General features: G+C 39.6%; 1 protein-coding gene across 1 annotated transcript in view; it reads left to right on the plus strand.

Annotated features, from left to right (window-relative positions):
• Positions 1–473: 473 nt before the first annotated feature.
• LOC111567073 (ovarian cancer G-protein coupled receptor 1) overlaps positions 474–21,755 on the plus strand; it is a 35,519-nt gene continuing 14,237 nt past the window's right edge. The window contains exon 1 of the mRNA XM_023267958.3: positions 474–726. The gene's annotated coding sequence lies outside the window, so the exon portion shown is untranslated. The remainder of the gene's footprint in view (positions 727–21,755) is intronic.

The following is a 21,755-nucleotide window of genomic DNA, read 5'->3' on the forward strand; positions in this document are numbered from 1 at the left end:
AGAAACCATTTCAGGTTCTACCTCATGAAGCTCATGGAGAGAATAACAAGAGTGTTCAAAGCAGGAATCAAAGCAAAGAATCTAAAATATAAAACATGTTTTGACTTATTTCACATTTTTTTGTTTACTACATAATTCCATATGTGTTCATTCATAGTTTTGATGCCTTCAATGAGAATCTACAATGGAAATAGTCATGAAAATAAAGAAAAAACACTAAATGAAAAGGTCTGTCCAAGCCTCTGACCGGTGGTGGAGGTGTTTCCAATATACATTAAAAAATGTCTAACATGCATTTTTTAAATGAAAAACGAGTGAATTCTCCTCATTGAACCATTGATGTGTGAGAGGTAAAGAATCCCACTGCACTAAATATTGACAGAAATGTTTAGTAATGGAGTTAAAAATTAGATATAAACAGTGATTATTGGGATTTTTTTGGTTTCTGACACTTCCTGAGAAATGAACCAACCAGGAGGAAACTAAACGCAGCTTTAACTGATCTGATCTACAGCAGCACCGCTCTGAGTGGAAAAGAGGTGGCATTTTCTCTGGAAACGTGGGGTTTTTCTGCCATGCTTTGGATCGACTATATTTCGAACATCTCGCTCTGGCTTCAGGTTTGATTCATCGCTGCAGTTTGCGGTGAGAGGAGACATTAGGAAGAGAGTCAGAGAGCAGCGGTCAGTCTGATGCAGACCCGAGGAGGAGGAGAGCAGATACCCGGTAAGAAGTCCATTTATTCATCTGAATAAGTTCTGGTTGAACTCCAGAGCTTCTGTCGTACTTTTATCTCTGAATGAACGGCGGAGATCTGCTGCTGCTGGGTTCGACAGGAGAGACGGTCTGGTTTATTTCTGCGTTTGGAGCTGACGTTTGATTTGCGGGTTCCTGTTGAATGAGCTTCTGATGGTTCTGATTGGACTCAGACTGGGTCTACAGGCTCTCCACTTCTCAGGGATTATTCATTTCAGTCGTTCTTTGGCTGTTGTTGGGGAAACTGAAGTGTTTACTGAGTGAAGCAGGAAGAACTGCAGGTTTTATTTCTGCTGGTTTTCTGCAGATCTTCATGTAAAACCAGAAACACCACGAGTTTATTACCGACTGTTTATTTAACTCATCTTCACCTGGTCTGGTCATTGCTCTGCAGTGGTTCCATATCCAGGATAAACCTCCATTCAGCTCCGCTACTGTCCATCTGTTGGTGGAGGAATGTTAGAAGAATGCTGTGATGGTGCTGTTACACACACACACACACATTAATACACACACACAATAATATAATACACACACACACACAATAATATGGCATATTAACTAAAGGAAATGCAACAGTTATTTATTTGGACAGTGCATATTAATGAACATGTGATCTCATAGCTTTACACCAGGTTGCAGTAAATAATCCAGATTTAGCACCAGACTGATTTCCATCCGTCGTCCCAAACATAAAAGAAAAACATACACAGTTCCAAACGTATAAGATAACAATATAGTGTTTCGTTGCAAGTGTGCTCTTAGAGAAAGTCTTGACAAGACACCAGTAATAAATCTGTATCAAACATATGGATAGATTTATTTATAGATAATTACTTTGTGCTGCATTAGTTGATTTATTTTTGGTTCAGTTTACATGAGCTTCCATTTAAAGTCCTGTTCATCTGATGAATTAAATCCACCGTCCTTCAGTTCTGACTGTGTTTCCACCTACAGACACGCATCAGTCTCATACTGCAGCGAGACGCTTTTCTTAACCATTGTGTGTTGATTGTGTGTTCGGTGTCCTGCTGTGATAATGAGGAAGAGTGAGATTCACATGTGTGTGTCCTGACTGCAGGCCAGAGATCACTGCTGCTGTTTCATCCCTCACAGCCTGAATGAAAGACAGACAGACAGACAGACAGACAGACAGACAGACAGACAGACAGAGACCATCTGATCTGTCTCGATTTGAAAAGTCAACTTTTCTACAAACCAACGTGGCTCAGTTAAAATTTTGGTTTGTTATTGCTGTGTTTCATAGAGAGAAACTAACATCTCATCTGTTCAGGAGTTAAATTAATGCCTCTGTAGTAAATAAAATATAACAGTGTCCGGTTTCTACCGTCTGTCATTTAAGGAATGTGTAAAAATAAGACACATCTTTCTGATTCATGTAAAAATCAGACTTCTACAGAGAAATATGTAGCTTTGTGTGGTATGTCTCACCTTTAGGGGGGTTTCTCTTCCTTTCTTTCTTCTCATAAACGTGCTCAAATTTTCAAATAACTCGCCCTAAAAGCTAAAACAGAGCTGCTTTATGATACCTGAAAAAATACTACAATAAATTTTAGAATATAAAAAGAGAAGCAGGTCTAAAATAATGCTTAAATATCAGATTTATAGTAAAGCATCAGTCAAGAAAGTCTGACTGACTGATGCAGGACTATTATAGTTTGTCAGATTCTGTGAAGACCAGGACAGTAACTAGGTGACTGATTAAATGAATGGATGACTAGAGAAACGTGCTACAAGAGCAAAACAAGCTCATAGTCACAGTTAATATTAACTGGCTGTGGTTTTGAGATCCAACTCAGTGGAGCTACATCTCAGTAGTGAAACTGTCAAAGTTCTGTTTGAAAATGATTTGGTGAAAAGATAAATTCAAACCTTCTGATATGTTTTTCTCATTTCCTCTCTAAAGCTGCACTAATCAATATTTGGGTGTTGTAAAAATTTGTAACGACAAATCCTCAGATAGTAATCGACCCGTTGCAGTTTTTCTCAGCTCTATGGAGTATTCCAGCATCTCCAGCCTTATTTAACCCACAACTGTGCTGTTACATAAAGAGATTGCATTTAATAATTAGGTGGTGAGATGCTGGTTTAGATGATGTGTTTACAGAACTGCTTCATGCCACTAAGTGGCCAAGAAGACGTCTAATGCAGCCTTAATGCTGTTAATGTGATCTGTCCTACACTCCCATATGTCCACATAAGATCCACTCTCAGCTGCATCACATGTTTCCCTCTGCAAACGGAGTCACTCCAGAGAGTTCAGATCCAGCTGCTGAGGAAGATCTCTGGATGTGGCTGAAATCCCCAGAGAAAACTGTCGAGTTTTACTTGTCATCATGTATCTTTATCAGGAGTGACAAACTGAAGCCCAGAGTATGTTTTTATGACGGCAGTATTCCATCAGATATACTAGTTCAACTATTTGAATTCATTTTTCTAAATGTCTGCATGAAATATTTGTATATCTATGGAAAGTTTATTGAAATAATCAAATAAAAATACATCAATAAATTATAAATGATTTTCTTTGGGTTTAAACAAACACATAGGAAGCGTTAGTAGCTGGTGGAAAGTCAGTGCTCTAGTTTTTGTTTTTTCTAGGTGGTTGTCATCTAGCTTCAGTCTGTTATACATTACACAGAGTTCAGAAAGCTCCCTACAGTATCAGCCTATGGTGAATGCAGACATTCTGCTTCCTGGTTAATAAGGGATTCCCCTTCATTCTCTTATAAATAAACCTTGACTCCCTGCCCACACAAACAGAGTCCAGCAGCTCTGTCCAATGGGGCTGTTTTGGGCTGTTATCCATCACATATAGACACATTTTTATACCATCCTGTCATACACTGACTGAACTGCGGTGCCGCCAAAAACTTTCACAGGAACAGAAATCAAAGTCCATGACTGAGTTTGAGGGATTTAGTTGAACTGTTGGAGTGTAGAGGCTAACTGAAAGCTGTTTCAGGATGGCAGTTAGGGATGGCATACTGGATAAGCTTTGTTTCTTACTTTACAGTTAACGTTTCTCATTATCTGATGTGCATAGACTCATACAGGATGACTACTGTTGATTAAAGCCCAGGAGTTTAGCTGTAGGCAAAACATTCAGAGTTTATTAGAAACATTAACTTTAAAGTAAGAAACGATGCTTATCCACCATGCCATCCCTGAAACAGCTTTCAATTAGCCTCTACCACCAGGTGGTGCTATGACTGTGAATGTATATCAACATATGGATGTGGTTATGGACTGACTCTGATCATACATGTAAAGTTTGAGGCAGATTGAAGCATTTACAGCCTAGTTAGACATCACTTCCTGTTTCATGGCAAGACATCCAAAATGGCCACATTCCACTGGTCGCCATTTCCACACCCTCTGACTTTTACGGAGCATTTTGACAAATTTTGATCATCAATGCATGGTGTACATTCTGGCCAAATTTGAGCTTTCTCAGGGTTACCCTGTTTGAGTTTCTAGCTCCTAAAAATGTCCAAAAATAACACAAAATTGTCCAAATTATCTGATGTCCATAGACTCATACAGGATGACTAGACTGTTGATAAAAACCCAGGAGTTTAGCTGTAGGCAAAACTTTCAGAGTTTATTTGAGAATGAACATTGAAAATCTGTCCATGTGTGATAATAACTGATCAATATACAGCCCTCTATGGTACAATAAAATGTGTTGTCATGGTTACTGGGCTGCTTCTTTCCATATTTTGGTCGTTCGTCTGATTAGAGAGTTCATGATCTAAATGTAGTCATCAGAATGCATCCATGCAGACAGTGATGTCAGCACAGCAAAGATCCTGCTGGGCGACAACTAAAAAAGTTGAAATGACAGAAAAATATTTAGACCTCAATAAATGGATCAGACTCATAGAGTAAAATAACATCCTGCCAGCAGATCAGGATTGAAATGTGTAACTAATGATGTTCCTGAAGCTGGTAGACTCTGTGATGGAAGTACACAGTGGGACTGGCCTTTAGATCTTCATCTTCATTCTGTCTCCATGTTGGGGATCATTTATAATTACGATAAATTAATAACGTTACCTAAATGTGTGCAACCCTGTCGCTTTGGAGATGCTGATATGGATCCTGCTCTGGCAGCTAAAAGCCTGAAAAACTGGGAAGTTTTGGACCATGACTGGTGCTGAAATGGAATAAAGTCTGATGTTCAGACTCGTTTTGTACTCGTAGCGCTTACATTATAGTGATTTCAGTTTCAGTCAGACACTGGAGCTGTATTTGCTGAAACTGACACTGGAGGTTCAGTGAATAAACCTGATCAGACTGTGGTCAGTGGGATTTCTTGGTAGAGCCGCTGTGGCTGACTCAGGGTCAGTTAGCTGTATGACATGAATGGAGCAGCATCAATGCCAAGATGTCTCAGTGCAGCGTACAGCGTCTTCTACATTAACAATAAAAGTCCCACCACACAGAGAATGAGTTTTAGACTCTACTTACTAATGAAGAAAATCTATACAGCAAAACACCAGAAAACAGGAGATAATTAAAGTTAATTTGTGAGCAGCAGCAGCAGCACACCAACATGAACCGTAAATGTAACAGATCCTTCCTCCTGTTGGAGGTTTCTGATCTCGGTCTGCTGTTTACATAACTGTTGATCACATAATTACTTTTGACCTGTGTTCTTCACTCATAAATCAGCCTCCCTGTTTTAATCTCCTTGCAGACGGCCCTTGGGTCCAGGCCCAGACGTTGGGCACCAGTTGGACAGAGTGCAGTGTCCCTTTTGTGTACACAAACCTCATTCATCCATGAAAGGGCCATCTCAGCGCTCTGCAGGCATTGGCAGAAAGGGAGAAAAAGCCAGTTCCTGTTTGCAATTGCCAGTGGCTTTACATACACAATTCAGCTGAGGAGGTAGTGCTAAATGTGGACACCAAGCACTGCCAGGGGCACTTAACGGAGTCCAGTGGCCTTGGTGGAGGTCCCAGGGTTCTTTAAAGGGGTTCTAGGATTCTCAGAAGACCCATTTTTGAGAATTCTCTTAGGTACCCTTTGACTTTCTAGAGGAACCCTGTAGGACCCCTGAGACTTCTGCTAAGGATCCACTCTAAAGGGTTTCCAGTGTCTCTTTGAGAAAACCACTTCAGTATCCTTAAGATCTCTGCAGATACTCTAGGGGGATGTTGACTTTGGTCTCAGGGGTTCATGAAGGACACAGAAGAACCCCTGATGGTGGAACTAGATCTTTAAAGGTTCTGCTGGTTATGTGTTCCTGCTATAGAGTCTCAGGATGCCAGGAGGTATCTCACAGCAGAAATTTACTGTGACCCTGGTGGAGGTGTCTGGGGTCCTCAAGGGTGTTTGGGGTCATCAGAAAGACCCAGGAAAGGCTGTAAATTCCCTTGAGTTGTTCGGGGACTTTCTCTTTCACAAGGTGGTTCGATGAAATCCACATCTAGGGATTCTTTTGATTCACCTACAGCAAATGTCTCAAGGCTTCCCAGAAGAATGCCAGAGGACCCTTAAGACCTCTACTCAGCCCACTGGAACCCTTAGGCCCTGGTGAAGATCTCATAATACCTGATGGGGGTTTCAGGCTGTCTAGAAGTAACACTGCTGACACAATTCTATAAGGAGAGGAATCCATGCATCCCTTAGAAGTTCTACATTTGACTTTCTAGGACCATCAGAACCATAACTGTGGTTCTGATGGTATCTATTCTTTCTGTCCTCACTGTCTGCTTCTGTCTTTCTTCATTTATCTGATCTCAGTATTGTTTAGAGTCTCTGGTGTAGAATGACTCTTCTGGCTATAAACCTCTGAGAACAGCTGTTAGTATTCAATGTGAATGAATGGTTGGTGGTAGTTTGGGATCCTTCGGGGAACCAGCAGTAGACCCAACCATGGCTCTGCTGGAGTTTAGTATTCTTTTGTTCATCTGTAACTCAGAATACCTGAGTGTTATGAAGTGCAGTTCATATCTTATTTACAAAAAGCTGGATTTTCATTCTCACTGAGAAACCGACACCCACAATAATGTGTGGAAAATGATGATCCAGAGACTTTTATTGCTGCTTTTCACATTCCAGACATGAACGAAGTATATTGGCTTTATTCACATGGTGTATGTGAGGGATATTGGGAAGCAGATATATATAGACTGTATATAAATAATGTATTTAGCTCTCTATGCTCTAAAACTGACACCAAAAAGCTATATTGGCAATAATATACTGCCTTATTGCTGTGATGTGGCCACAGATGTTCAGTTATCCCGGAGCTCCAGACCCTTAGGGGCCCTGAACGCCTCCAGCTCAACCTGTATTTGTTCTGTAATGTGCTTGAATCATGGAAAATGTGTTTATGACTGCACACTAGAAACAGAAATGACATGGGCCTCTCAGCAGGACCTGAATGTTCTTTAAACTTGAGATCCTTTCTTGTAGAAGGACTCTACATCACCAACCAGATCCAGCAGTGTCATTCTTTAATATTTCCATAAATTTTCTGACATTGATTTAGTGTTGGCTGAACTCTTCTAGGGACTGAGGCTGCTGTACTATCGTCTATCTATCTTTAGTTGATGTGGAAGCTTAGAACAGAGACACACATATGAATTATGCTGATTTAAGTTGTTCCTGTAAACAAATTTACTAATTATGTGTTTATAAGAAACAAACTCTAACCCTGTCCACAAAATCAGTCTGAACTGATTAACCGAGTGGAAACAAGGGTGGAAACAGGGCAGGTTGGGCTTCACCCAACAAACAATATGAATATGAAATGATTTTATGCAATATTTTATGGATCTGCATAGAAATAACTAAACAAAACTGGACTGAACAGAAGTGCTTATTTTTCACTAACACTAGCATCTCCACACTTGCCTCGTTCTCTTACATATGGTAGAACAAAATAAATGTAAATAAATAAATAATGAGTCATCCTGTATCCTCATTGTTTCCGGAATGAAACACACAGAAGCAATATCACCCTCAGAACAAGAAAAAACACGAGTTAAATTTCCTTTTATTCACAATATAATCTTCTGTAGTGAGGAACAGTAATTTATGAGCAGCTGGGTTGGTTGAGAAACAGAGAAAGAAAGACTGCTAAAACCTAACGTGTCCCACTGCATTTTTTGTGGGCAGGTGATGTCTGGGAAATGCAGCAAAATCACCACAACAATTAGTGCCGAGCAGTAAACACAGAAACACAACTTCTGGAAGGGATGTCTCTCGTTACAGCTGACTGGACTGCTGCTAGGTTTGTGTTCGTTTCTTTCTGAAGAGATGATACTTCTACAAACTTTCACTTCTGAAGAAATCCAGCTGTGGTAAATTTTGCAGCTGCTGCCTTGGTGGTTATCTGGTGGACGGCTTTAGGTAAAACTGAAACAAACATTAGACCCTCAGGATGTTTTGTTATCAGTGACGCTCTGACTTTTAATCTCTTGTTATCAGAAGCTAAGAATTCCAAACATTTTTGGTTTATAATTAAAAACCATAGAAGTAATGACTTGTCTGTTAAATCCTGAACTTCTGATGTCTGCGTTCTGAAACATCTGAGAGTCTACCCACGTTTTAACAGCTGCATCAATGAGACAGTCTGAATTTCCTGATGTTCTGATTCGTCTCCCTCACTGGTTTCTTCTCAAGTGCCACAGATGTGTTCTTATCCCAGTCTGCCAAAGGAAAAGTGATGAGGAAAACATAATTTCTCAGAAAAACAAAGTCTGAATAATTTTAGTGGTTTAGCAACAACATAAATCTATTCTTTTTTTCCATTGGCCTCATGGTTCTGTGTTTAGCAATACTATTGGCATGAGGTCAAGACAACATTTTTATGCTTCCGCTCCAAACGTTGACTGTGTTATTATGTTATTATGTTGTTGGGTTGTTGGGTTGTACATTTGTACGTTTGGCCGTCTAATTCTGATTCTGATTCTAATTCCAGGAATTCCAGGAATATCATTTCCAAATTTAACACAAATACTCAAGGATGAACTGATTGGACGAGCTATGACCCCACCAAACACCTTCTCTGGCTGTAGCTCAGTAATTCATACTCTAATTATGACAAATCCTCAAACTAATGTTTAATATGACAAAATTTTACATTCGAAAGGTCAAAGGTTAAGACAGACATAGATGTAAACTGCAACCTGGCTGGTTGATGAAAGCCCATAAAAATGAAGTGGTAGTTCTGTTTCAATGAAGAAAACATGGTTCAGTCTTGGTGTTTTGTTTAGTTTGTCCCAGTCTGTATTTGACATCATTGTAGTTAAAGGAACAAACATTAAAACAGTTTGATCGGAGTGAAAAATGGTGAGTGCTTCTTCCACCAGCTTTGTTGCAACGACTGTTTGTCTCATTGACATGTTAGTTATCTAAACAGCTACAAACTTTGTAACTCCACTGCATAGGGATAATTTATTAACCAAAATAGACTTATTAACAGTAAACACCCTTACATGGATCATTTTAAACACTTGTCTAATATTGTAGATCCATTTTTTCTCCTTCGTTGTTTTGTATGTGGTTCAGACAGGGGCTGAAAAGCTTCAATGACCTTATATAGATGATGGATTTGCTTCCTTTGAACAGCTGTCTGTCAAATAAAAATTGACATCCTTCTAGATTTTTTTAGATACTTACAGGTGAGACACTTTGTTTCAGGTTCCATCCCGGGGTTCCCAGACAAACCTCCCAATAACGTAATCAATGATCTGATGCCTTTTAACCCAACAAAAAAGAAAATTATTTCTTCAATGCTGCGCTTGCAACCTCTGGAAGCGTCCTGTGGGGTTTGGCATGGGGATGTTATCAGTGGATCCTTTGGGTGCTGTGAGTTACGGGGAGGTATCCTGCAGCTCTTCCTGTGGATGAAGCCTTAGATTAATTGTTAAATTCCTTGAGCAGTTTTCTCAGTGTAACTTTGTGCTGCTGGAGGAGTCTGTTTCCATCTGGGAGGCCAGATAGTGCTTGGTCTGCACACACAGCTCCTAATCGGTCTTATTCTAATTAGCCCACTGACACTGCTGCCCTTTGCAGCTCTGCAGCACTAGAAATAATACCAGCCTCCAGTTTTGATCCAACAGCAGCAAATCAACCTCAACCAAATGCCACAAACAACAAACAGTGACTTTGTGTATCCTAGTCGGTATCAAAGAGGCAAACTGAGTAATATGTTGATGTGATTCAGACTGACGTCTCCCAGCCTCAGAGGCAGTCATCTGGCTGCGATGCCAGGGACTCCTGACTGAAAACACTTAGCAGTGGAGTGAAGGAGATTAATAATGACCATAGACTATGATGATGTTGTAGCATTCACTCAATCATACTATCATCTCAGAGCTCTGATCTCTGTGAGCTGCTATAGAAACAGATCATTCTCATTGATTTACCTTCACAGGAACTCCAGATTACTTTACTGACTGTTCATGACAGAATTTAGAGGAAATCTGCCGACGGGATCCAGACTTGATAGCTGCTCTGTGATAAACTGATTAGAAATCAGCTGTCAGAAGCTGATATGGGTTCAGATTATTAAGGTTAGGATGGTAAAGAAGAACAGATTGCAAAAAAAATGCAGTAAAAATATAATAAAAATACAGCAAAAAATATAGTAATAATAATAATAATAATTCGATAAAAATACTATAAAAATGTAGAAAAAATAATAGAAATACAGTAAAAATACAGTAAAATGTAGTTAAAAATACAGTAAAACCAAAATAAAAATACAGTAAAAATACAGTTGAAATGCAGTAAAAAATATTAAAAATACAGTAAAAAAATAGTAAAAATCCATTAAAAATATAGTAAAAATACAGTAAAAATGTAGTAAAAAATACAGTAAAAATGCAGTAAAAAGTTTAGTAAAAATACAGTAAAATGTATATTAAAAATACAGTAGAAATATAGTAAAAATGCAGTAGTAGCAATCCAGCTGGAATAGTCATTTACCACATTAACAATGTCTACACTAGATTTATCATTCATTTAATGATATCTTCATTGGTACAAAACTGTTTTGCTTTCAAAAATAAGGACATTTCGGGCGCTCGTATAGCTCAATGCGTTGAGCGGGCGACCCATGTACAGGGGCTGGTCCCTGACGCAGCTGGCCCGGGTTCGATTCCCGCTCGCGGCCCTTTGCTGCATGTCTTCCCCTGACTCTTCTCCCATTTCCTGTCTCTCTCTCACTGCACCTATCCAATAAAAAAAAGCCGATAAAAGACCAAAAAAAAAAATTTTTAAAAAATAAGGACATTTCTAAGTGACCCCAGACTTTTGAACAGTAGTTTATGTGAGTTCAGCTCCCGTCACCAAACACGTCATCGATGAACACGTGTAATCCAATCAATATGACAGGTTTATGAAAGGTATAGTCAGCTACATGTAACCTTGATTTCTGAGCACACAGATGATGAATAACTTCAGCTGGAAAGCACAGTCAGTAAATCAGCAGGAACATAGATAGAAGCTGATTTACAACCTGCAGCATAAAATGAAGATGATTTCCCTGGAGCTGGGAGGAAGGAGCAGACTGTACATTCTCATTCATGTTACATTTTATCAGTAAAAATACAGGACAAAGAGAAGCATGAGGTAGATTTAGATTTTGTGGAACTTTTTACAGCATGTGGAGCTGCTATCAGAGTGAAACATTACTGCTAACCATGTAGTCTCAGATAGCCTCGTCCAGATCCACAGCGCTGGAGAACTATGACCTCGTTATCGTCTATTTTAGGAGGAAAACATTCTGGTTTCATTGTATTCCTTTAAACCAATCACAAACGCCTGGAGTTGTGCTAAGCCCAGGATGCAGCAACAGTGTCCCTGCAAAATAATGGGTGGAATAGCTTTGATAGAACACTTGCATGCAGGAAGGATCAAAGTGTCTAAAGAAGAGTTAAACATGCATGTGATTTATTCACTGGGAATGCATTCCATTGTAAGATTGTGCCAAGATTTTTTTGTGGGAGCACAGTCTTTGTTCACAGTCTTCTTTCTGGCAGTGAAAGTCAACAGGTTAAATAGTCGCTTGTGTTTTGAGTCAATACGTGGGTCCACGAGGCCAAGGAGGAGATATTTGGGGTCCATGGGTGTGATTACATTGAAGATAAAAAATAGGTCTTTAACAACACCAGACCAATAATTTTGTATCTTGGAACACAACCACATACAATGAAAATAGTCACCTACTGCACTCTTACATTTCCAGCAATAAGAGGAAAAATTTGGATTAATCTTATTTTTAAGAACAGGAGTTACATGGATCCGGTGCAAAATTTTGAACTGAATTGACTTGGTTCGATTACAAATGGAGATTTTAGCAGCCTTTTTCCATATTTTACACCAAACATCAGGATTTATTTGAATATCCAAATCCCTTTCCCAAGCCAATTTTACAGATACTGAAGCAGAGGGAGAGACAGAAGTTATAGCTTTGTAAAATACAGACGATTTTTTGCCGGAGTGTGTACAGAGTATATTCTCTATATGAGACACATCGCCTTTTGTTTGTGAAATAGTTTGACCATAAAGTATCCCTGAGACCCTAACAAAACGTCCAGATGAATCTTTGACACAGTCTGTAGCTGTGAACGGAGTTTTATTGTTAACTAAAATTGCAACCCCTCGGGCATGAGAAGAGTAAGAAGTAGCAAAAATCTGACCGACCCAGCCCCTACATAATTTACTAAAATCCTTGTTTTCAAGGTGAGTTTCTTGAAGGAATGCAAAGGAAATCTCCTCTCTCTTTAACAAAGAATACACTGCTGCAGTTTTTGTGGATTTTTGCAAGCCTCTCACATTCCAGGAACAAAATTTTAAATTTACATTAGAATGTATCATAACACCGTATAAAGTAAGAGTATAAATGCTGACAAAATGTGAAAAAGATAACTAAATAAAAATAAAAAATGTCCCATGTCTGAGCAAACTTAAAAGATGAAGAACAGATAAAAAAAACAGAACAGTTACAGAAAAAATAAGCAATAACAAAATAATAGGGTCTTTCCCTAAAATAAAAGGGACAACAGTCTCATAATCTGCTATTCTCCAACAGAGCATAGATATGCAAGCAACAAACTAATGCTTAGGCCACTTGGCATAAACATGAACTAAACAGAAAATATTGACAATCCCAATTTAACTCTCTAGATGCGAGGGTACAACATAGGGCATATATGAGCACTTTAATCAGTCATTGACAGAGCTTAAAAAAGCATCAACCTCCTCCGGAGAGGTGTATCTCTTCTTAGCACCATTATGAGAAACTTGTAGAGTGGCCGGATAGAACATACCGTAAGATATTCCTTGATCCTGTAGCTTACGTTTGACCGCATCAAACGCCTTGAGCTTATTCACGACAGCCGCGGAGAAGTCATTATAGAAGAAGAGTCGGGAGCCATTGAAAACAATAGCCCCACCTTGGCTGGCCCGGCGTGCTGCCTCCATCACTTGTTGTTTATCTTGAAAAGCATGAAAACGTTAACAGCGGCCGGGGTCTGCCACCACTCGACGGCCCCGGCCCAAGTGCTCGACGGGCCCTCTCCAGCCGAACGCGCCTGGCGTCTGTGTCCATCTTGAGGAACTGAGGCAACCATGACTCAAAAAATGCAACCGGCTGACTCGTAGGATATTTAGACGTCTGCTGTAGTTCTCAGCCATGTCCGCCTTTTCAGACAATAGCATGACCGTCTTCTCCAATTGTCTGATCCTGGCTTCATAAGCTAACACAGAGTCTTCAGATGCTAGTATGCTAGCCTCTGCTACATAAAGCCGTGTATTTATGGCCTTAATATCTTCGGTGTGCAGGCGGACAGCCTCAGACAATGGGCTAAGCTTATCTTCAATAACTTTGGTTATACTTGCAGTGATAACCTCAAAGGCCTTGGCCATGGCAGGATCGAGGTCAACGACGACTTGGTTAGCCTCGGAGCTAGCAGGTCCCTCGCCATCTTGATGTAAATTGTTGTCCTGCGGTGATGCACCATCTTTATCTCTCTGAGTCTTGGGTTTTCCCATATTGTCAAAAGATTGTGGCCAAAATGTTTCTAGGGACATAGCCCGCAATGTCCGCAGAAAATAAGTAAGTGGATTGTCAAGATAAAACAAATGTAGCCAAGTGGCCCAGAGCCGCCATCAAAGCGCTGCTACCACTTTGCCGCCATCACGTGACCCCCTGCAGGAAGGATCATTAAAATGGATCCACATCTGTTGCCATTGCCAGCCTGTAAGCTGCTGCTGGAGATTGTTGTTGTTGTTTCCTGTGGTGAATGGAGGGGGTTTTGAAAAATGTAACACACAGACTTATACCCACAGTTTATATCCGGTGAATCAGACCACCAACCATGTGGCTAGACTCAAATATGAGGCTGAACGGAATCATTTCAGTGACAGTAAATGGTAATGGGGTCTATAATCACACTCTGGGGCCACAGAGTTCTATATTCAGGTCATATGGTTGCATTAGAGTTAATCCATGGTAACGTGGTGATGTGGTCTCCTAACGTAGCTGCTGGGTGGATCCAGAACTCACATTCAGCCTCTGTTTTCAGAGTAAATAGACCATTTATGGTGTTGTTTTTGCTGTTGGCTTGGACTGAAGATAAACAAAATAACTGCTAGTTTAAGTAAAGTATCACTGTAATAATAGGACACTAGTCTGTAATGCATTACTGCTCCTAAATACAATCATCATGTCACAGTTACTGCTTTTATTTTGAAAAGGTACAGCGTCCTGTTAGTACCAGTCTGATCCCCTAAATGTGTAGTTTTTTCAAATTTGTTGTTAACAGAATAGAAGGATCTTGTCTTTCCTCCCTGTTAGTGCAGGAATCTGCGCTGATCTGTGGGAATATGTAAAGTTAACAGGTAATTATGTAAAAATATTCTAATGAATTGCAGTTTAAAGTTTAAATAAGTAAAGTAAGGTATAGCTTTTTTAAGTAATGCATAATATTTTTTTTTCGAGTGTCAACCTCAGCATTGTATGCAGTGATGAAGGTTAATATGGTGTTTTTTGGCCATGTTGAGTTTTCCTGTGTTTCTGTCTTTGTGCTCTAATTGTGTTATAAATCAAACAGAGACAAACCCAGACTCTGGTAGAAGAGAGGGAGGGACGTTTTCACACCAAGGTAATCTGAAGAGTTTATCTTATTGATCTGAGAAAACAAAAAGAGGTGAAGCAACATCTGTTTGTTCTGGGCTGAACAACTTATATAAATATGAGCTTTAGCATAATTTCCAATAAGAAAACAAGAAAAGCACTCAGAGAACAGTCCTCCTCCAAGGCTGCACAGTCGTATCATTTCTGACGGGGTGGATTTGTAGTAGGATCACAATCATGTGATCGTCAGCAAGAAGCTGACGTAGTGTTCACTTGTTACTCCACCAAGGAACATGGCGGAGTTATGTGGCAGTCAGTGTACGTCTGTCTGTCTGTCTGTCTGTCTGTCTGTCTGTCCATTCACAACATTACTCAAAAAAAGACAGGATCAGTTGTTTGCTTGAACAACTATGCCAAAAAAGACAACAGTTTGTTCTTATTTTATCACTTGATCTCACGGTACCTTTTTAGTTATGTGACGATCAGCGATGGTCTGTCTGTCTGTCTGTCCGTCTGTCTGTCTGTCTGTCTGTTAGCAACATTACTCAAAAACGGATTTGGATGAAATTTTCAGGGAAGGTCAGAAATGACTCAAGGACCAAGTGATTAGATTCTGGCAGTGATGCAGCTTATAGTCTGGATCCACGGATTTGTTATAGATTTCTGTATCATTGCAAGATAGCAGCACGGTGTCACTGTAACCATGACAACAAGTGAACACTATGTCAGCTGTCTGCTGATGATCACATGATTGTGATCCCACTACAAATCCACCACTGAGGACTTATCAGGACTTATCCTTCAGAAATGATCCAAGGACTGAGCAGCCTTGGAGGAGGATTGCACTCTCTGAGTGCTTTCCTTGTTGTCATGGTTGCAGTGACGCCATGCCGCTATCTGGCATTGATACAGAAATCTTTAATAAATCCGTGGATCCAGACTATAAGCTGCATCACTGGCAAAATCTAATCACTTGGTCGTTGTGTCATTTCTGACCTTCCCTGGAAATTTCATCCAAATTTGTTAGTCGGTTTTTGAGTAATGTTGCTGACAGACAGACCAATGCTGATAATAAGGGCAGGTGTAGAGCTCTTTCTGTACATTTCCTGGTTGTGACCCAGATGAGGATGCAGTGTTTGGTCTCTCCTGCAGGCTGGTTTACATCATGGTGTTTACCAGACCTGACAGTGAGTTTAATATGAATCTCAGAATCAGGAGGAGGTCTGTGTGAGCCTGTGAAGCTGAGATCATTGTGATGTTGAGCTCACCACACCGTATGAGATAAAAGCCAAGAAAATGTTCACATCTGGAACAGACAAACATCCTGTGACTTCAGCTGAATGGGTTTATATCATTATTATTTACTATTTATGTGTATTATTTTATGATCAGTTAATTTTGTATTTATTCTGCTACATCAATATTCTATTCAGATTATTAAAATTATGCATTTAAAGATCCAAAAAGTGTGTGATGCCTTCTATCGGCTCATGACAGCAGACTGATTGTTTAGGTATGAAGTTAACCATCCAGACTGACGTTAGGGATGTTCTGGATGATGAAGATGGAGGTGATGAAGATAGCAGTAATTGGTGTCCTACTGCTGCCTAAGTCGCGATTTGCTGCTGTTGCCATGGTTACCATTCTCAGGTCACCCCCAGGGAAATAAAGCATCGATCTCAGGGTCATTTATCAACGTAATGCTCCAGGTGTGTGACTGTCTGCAGTGTTTAACCCTGAAATCAAACCTCTCATTATGACTAACCTGGACTGGGTTACGTCATCAAACTTCAGTCAGAAATGATCGAAAGATTTGCTTTTCTAATGTCTTCTAATATCTTCAGCCGTCTATTAATCTGCAGGCTGTATGGAACTACAGAGGATAACATATTTCCTTTTTAACCTGCTGGTTGTCTCACTGTTCCAGTGAAATAACCACGACACAGTGATTGGGGTTTATTCAGAGCGGTTTGTCTTTGATGTTGGAGGATTATGATGATAACTCTGCAGATGATAATGTCCCGAAGAATCCTGATGTTGAGGAATTAGTTCATTTATGAGTCAGAACGTTTAAACGCTGCAGCATTAACCCTCCTGTTGTCCTCATTTACAAGCACCAAAAATGTTGTTTCCTTGTCTGAAAAAAATCCCAGAAATCAGCAACAAAATTCCCCGAATTTCTGAAAATTTGCAAAACCTTCAGGAAGAAAATTCCAAAAATTCCTTAATAATTGGCAAGAAGATTCCGGGAAATATTTTCAAAAAATGAGTAAAAATCTTCCAAAGAAATCCTAAAAATATCTAAAGTGATTCCATATATATCAGTAAAACTTCTAATATTTTCTTTGAGAACATTCACATAAAAATCAACCAAAATCCAGTGAAATTCGCTGGATTTTGGTTGATTTTTTTGTGAATGTTTTTAAGAAATATTTTTAACATTTCTTTTTTTCCACCAAAAAATGTTCAGAGATTTCCCAAAAATGTTGAAAATGTGGACATCAGAAGTTTCATGGTGAATTTTTTTTCCCCACATTTTCAAACTTAATAATGCGTCAATTTTGACCTGCAGGACGACACGAGGGTTAAAATGCCTCCGTGATTTACAGCGACTGTCACACAGTGTGAGGTTTAAATGATCAGAATATGTCCAGTTTGTGTGATGGATCAGTTTAAGGGAATCTCATGTAGTTCCTCAAACCTGCTGCTACAAATTTACATGCATTTTTCAACTCACTAATTTTAGAAGATCTCAGAAACACAGTGTCATGGAAAACTTTGGCTTCCTGCTGCTGTGGCCAAAGCTGGAAAAACAAAGAGGCTTCATGACATCCAACATGCGGATTTTAAATGCGGGTTTATTTTTTAGGAAACCATCCATAAGTTTTATTACTGTCCATATGTTCATACAGTCTGAGGGTACAAAACGTCTAATATGTGTCTCAGTGGTCATTCATCTTCTGCTTGGTCTGGTTGCAAAAATTCAACGTTGGTTTTTGGTACATACAGTATTTTAAGGTTTATCTGGTGTTTCTGAGATAAACATGCTCCTGCTTCGGCTGAATTGACCTAAAAAAGATTCTGCATCTGAGCCACAGCACCACCAAAGTCACTCTCCTGTCATGAGTCATTTGTTTCCTCTCTGAGACGTGGTGTGTCTCTGTCACATCAAATATGCCTTCACTCTATCTGTGCTGTGTCCTTTTAGAGACGCTGGTCAGTTAAAATACATTTAAAAAATAAACTCTCCACTTTCACCTTCATCTTTTTAAAACACTCTCCACTCATTAGAGCGTTCTCCTGAATGTTGGAGGTCCATCAGAGTGTCTCGTGGTTCGTCTTAACATCTGCGGAGGTTTTCACTTCTCCGTGGTCCCAGTGATGCCATCTTTTAATTTACCCTGAGTTTTTAGACCGAGTAGTCATATAAGGTGAGAGATTTCTTTGGACGTTTTTGCTGGATATTTTATGACTTCCTGGATGAGTCGTTGTTGTGATCTTAGAGGAATGTGAAGCTCGTCACTTCTGGGAAGGTTCACTATCGTTCCAAGATTTCTGGTTTTGTAGATAAAGTCTCTCACCGTCGATCTGTGGAGTCGCAGAGATTTCAATCACCTTCTTCTCTCTCCTGCATTTTCTTTATATTTTAGCATATTGTGAGACTTGGAAACCTTTCATTCAACTTCATGCCTGTAAAAAAGGGTCAGTTTGAGTGATTGAGCAGAGCTGCAGTAATAATGTCTGGGTGTCTTCAGGCCAGAGGCGTGTAATTACCATCATGGTTAGCAGTCTCTTGGATTTATTAATCCATCCATCCATCCATCCATTATCTATACACCGCTTAATCCTCACTAGGGTCATGGGGGGCTGGAGTCTATCCCAGCTGACTCAGGTGAAGGCAGGGGACACCCTAGACAGGTCACCAGTCTGTCACAGGGCCACATACAGAGACAAACAATCACTCTCACATTCACACCTACGGGCAATTTAGAATGATCAATTAACCTCAGCATATTTTTGGACTGTGGGAGGAAGCCGGAGTACCCGGAGAAAACCCACGCATGCACAGGGAGAACATGCAAACTCCATGCAGAAAGATCCCGGGAAAGCCGGGACGCGAACCAGGGATCTTCTAGCTGCAAGGCGAAAGTGCTAACCACTACACCACTGTGCAGCCCGGATTTATTAATCACAGGGGGAAATACTTTTTCACACAAGCCCAGTCCATATTACAAAATGTCTTTGCTTTCATTCATACAATTATAATTTAAACCCCATATTTTGGATTCATACAGATTGCTTTTGTTTTATGTAGTTTGAGGTTTTCTATGACAAGCACACAGCAAGAAGAAATCAGGAGGAATTCATTTTTTCTTTTCCTACAATTCTACAGTTTCATTTAACAGATGCTTTTATTTAAAGCAACATACATCTGAGAGTAGATCCAACACAAGCAAGGATCTTGTCAGGACAAAACAACCTGAATAAGAGCCATAAAACAAGTTCAGGTGTGATAATAGGACCGTGGCGTGGAGCAAATAGGGTTTTATAGTCCAGCATCATATTACTGATGGAGTTCATTGTGAAAAGTGACCACATATAAACTGCAGTACTTTCACTGAATTAGTCACTGGAAGCTGCTGACTAAGTTTGAAAGATCAGCGCCAGATCAAAATCACAAGATTACTACAAGTTTAACACAGTGAGATGTAGAGTATGTAAATCCACATTCACTCAGAAGTGTTTGACTTTTACTATTTTACCTGGATATGTGATGATCTACACTACTGTTGAAAGTCTGGGGTCATCCAGACAATTCCATGTTTTCCATGAAAACTCCCACTTTTATCCATGTGCTAACATAACTGCACAAGGGTTTTCTAATCATCAATGAGCCTTTCAACACCATTAGCTAACACAATGTAGCATTAGAACACAGGAGTGATGGTTGCTGGAAATGTTCCTCTGTACCTCTATGGAGATATTCCATTAAAAATCAGCTGTTTCCAGCTACAATAGTCATTTACCACATTAACAATGTCTACACTGGATTTATCATTCATTTCATGGTATCTTCACTGAAAAAACTGCTTTTCTTTCAAAAATAAGGACATTTCTAAGTGACTTTAAACTTTTGAACGGTAGTTTAAGTACTGAGTTTGCTTTCATATTCATCTGCTGAAGAGGAACATTTCTCTGCTCACTTAGACCTCAGTAGAACATGTGGATGTATAAAAGATGAGTTTGAGTCTTTACAGCTGGTTTGGAAGTTAATCTTTGTCCAATATGAAGCTTATACAAGTGTGATGTTCCCCTCATACATGTGGTGATCAGCATTTTGACTTTTGAAGTTATAAAAAATCCAATCACACATTTGGATTTTTCCTGTCTGAAGAAGGAGATGAAGAATTCTTAATTAGGTGATTTGAATTTTTGTTCAAAAATGTAGACAGGCATCAATTGTTATTCCAAGCAGACTATTTCTATACGCCTTGATGTTTGTCTGGAGGGAATCTTTAGATTTGGGAACAAGAGAGCGCTGGAAATAGGTTGTCAGTCCTGGTAGATTCCCTCATTTCAGTACGGAGAGAGAAAAATGTGTGTTTTTGCTTCTGTACTTCAGTTGTAAAACCTTTTACTGATGAATGCTCTGACTGCGGTGTGACTCTGTCTTCCTTACGCTGCTGCGTTGTTCTACTGGGACATCTACATTCATGGAGCCAACAGTTCCTGGGTTACAGTTGATTATGACCTTAGTGGCATGCATGTCCATAGAGGGAATTCATATTAGATCCATTTGCGTTAGATCTGAACTGATCTGGGTCTACCTGCTCTTGACCCTTATTGTTGGAATTCTCACTGTCTTTATTTTTCAGAAAAAAAACCATCACTGTTTGTGAATGAATTCTACGTCCTTCAGGTCACCTGGCTGAAGAAGAGTTAACGATGTGGGCCAGCTTGACTCCTAAGGAATGCTTAGTATATCCAGCTGTTCCTTAATCTGACTGCGGTTTATTTAGGAAAACCAAAGAGAGTCAGAGTCATACAAAGACCAGAAGGAGGGATGCTGCTTGTGGTTTTGACGTGTGGTGCTATAGTGGCTCTAAATGGTTTCATAGCGTGTCATTAAGGAGCCATTCTAAAGATGCTGAGAAGCCAAAGAAAGCAGCAGACTGCAGTTAGAGGTTATAATAAGAGGCTTCACTGTCCATTGATACGAGAGCTGGTGTTCAGCACTCCATTTAGCTGCTCATTTACATTTCACAGAAACATTAGCTGTTTGTTTATGCAGTGTCACTTCCATCTCTGTAATCAAACCTCATCTCTACAGCACAGTGAGAGCCATGCTAAATAAAATGACCACATTTAAATGTCAGAGACAGGAAGTGAAACTAGCAAATCTGACAATTCGCCAGTTTTTTAAGCTTGACTGTAAAATATTATTTGATGTTGTAAAGGACAGACAGAGGAGTGGATGATGAGACCAAATGTAAAAATTTTACATAAAAAACGTAAAAATGTACAGCAGACAATTTTACATGACACTGGATGATTGTGTTGCTACTAATGTTTAAAATAACTGTGATTTTCTTTAAATAAACCACACAAGCAAACACATGCTTGCATGCTTTTTGTGCTCAATGCATTTCCTGCATGTATGTTTATGTTTGTAGACATGAGCCAATAGGTATGAAGGCTACAAAAAAAGGTTTTAATACAATATTTCTGTTGAAACGACATCCATCCATCCATCATCTACATACCTCTTAATCCTCATCAGGGTCATAGAGGCTGGAGTGTATCCCAGCTGACTGAGGGTGAAGGTTCACCTGGACAGGTAACAGTCTATCACAGGGCTACACATAGAGATAAACAA

The sequence above is a fragment of the Amphiprion ocellaris genome, chromosome 20 (genome assembly GCF_022539595.1).
Source record: "Amphiprion ocellaris isolate individual 3 ecotype Okinawa chromosome 20, ASM2253959v1, whole genome shotgun sequence".
NCBI classification, from domain to species: Eukaryota; Metazoa; Chordata; class Actinopteri; family Pomacentridae; genus Amphiprion; species Amphiprion ocellaris.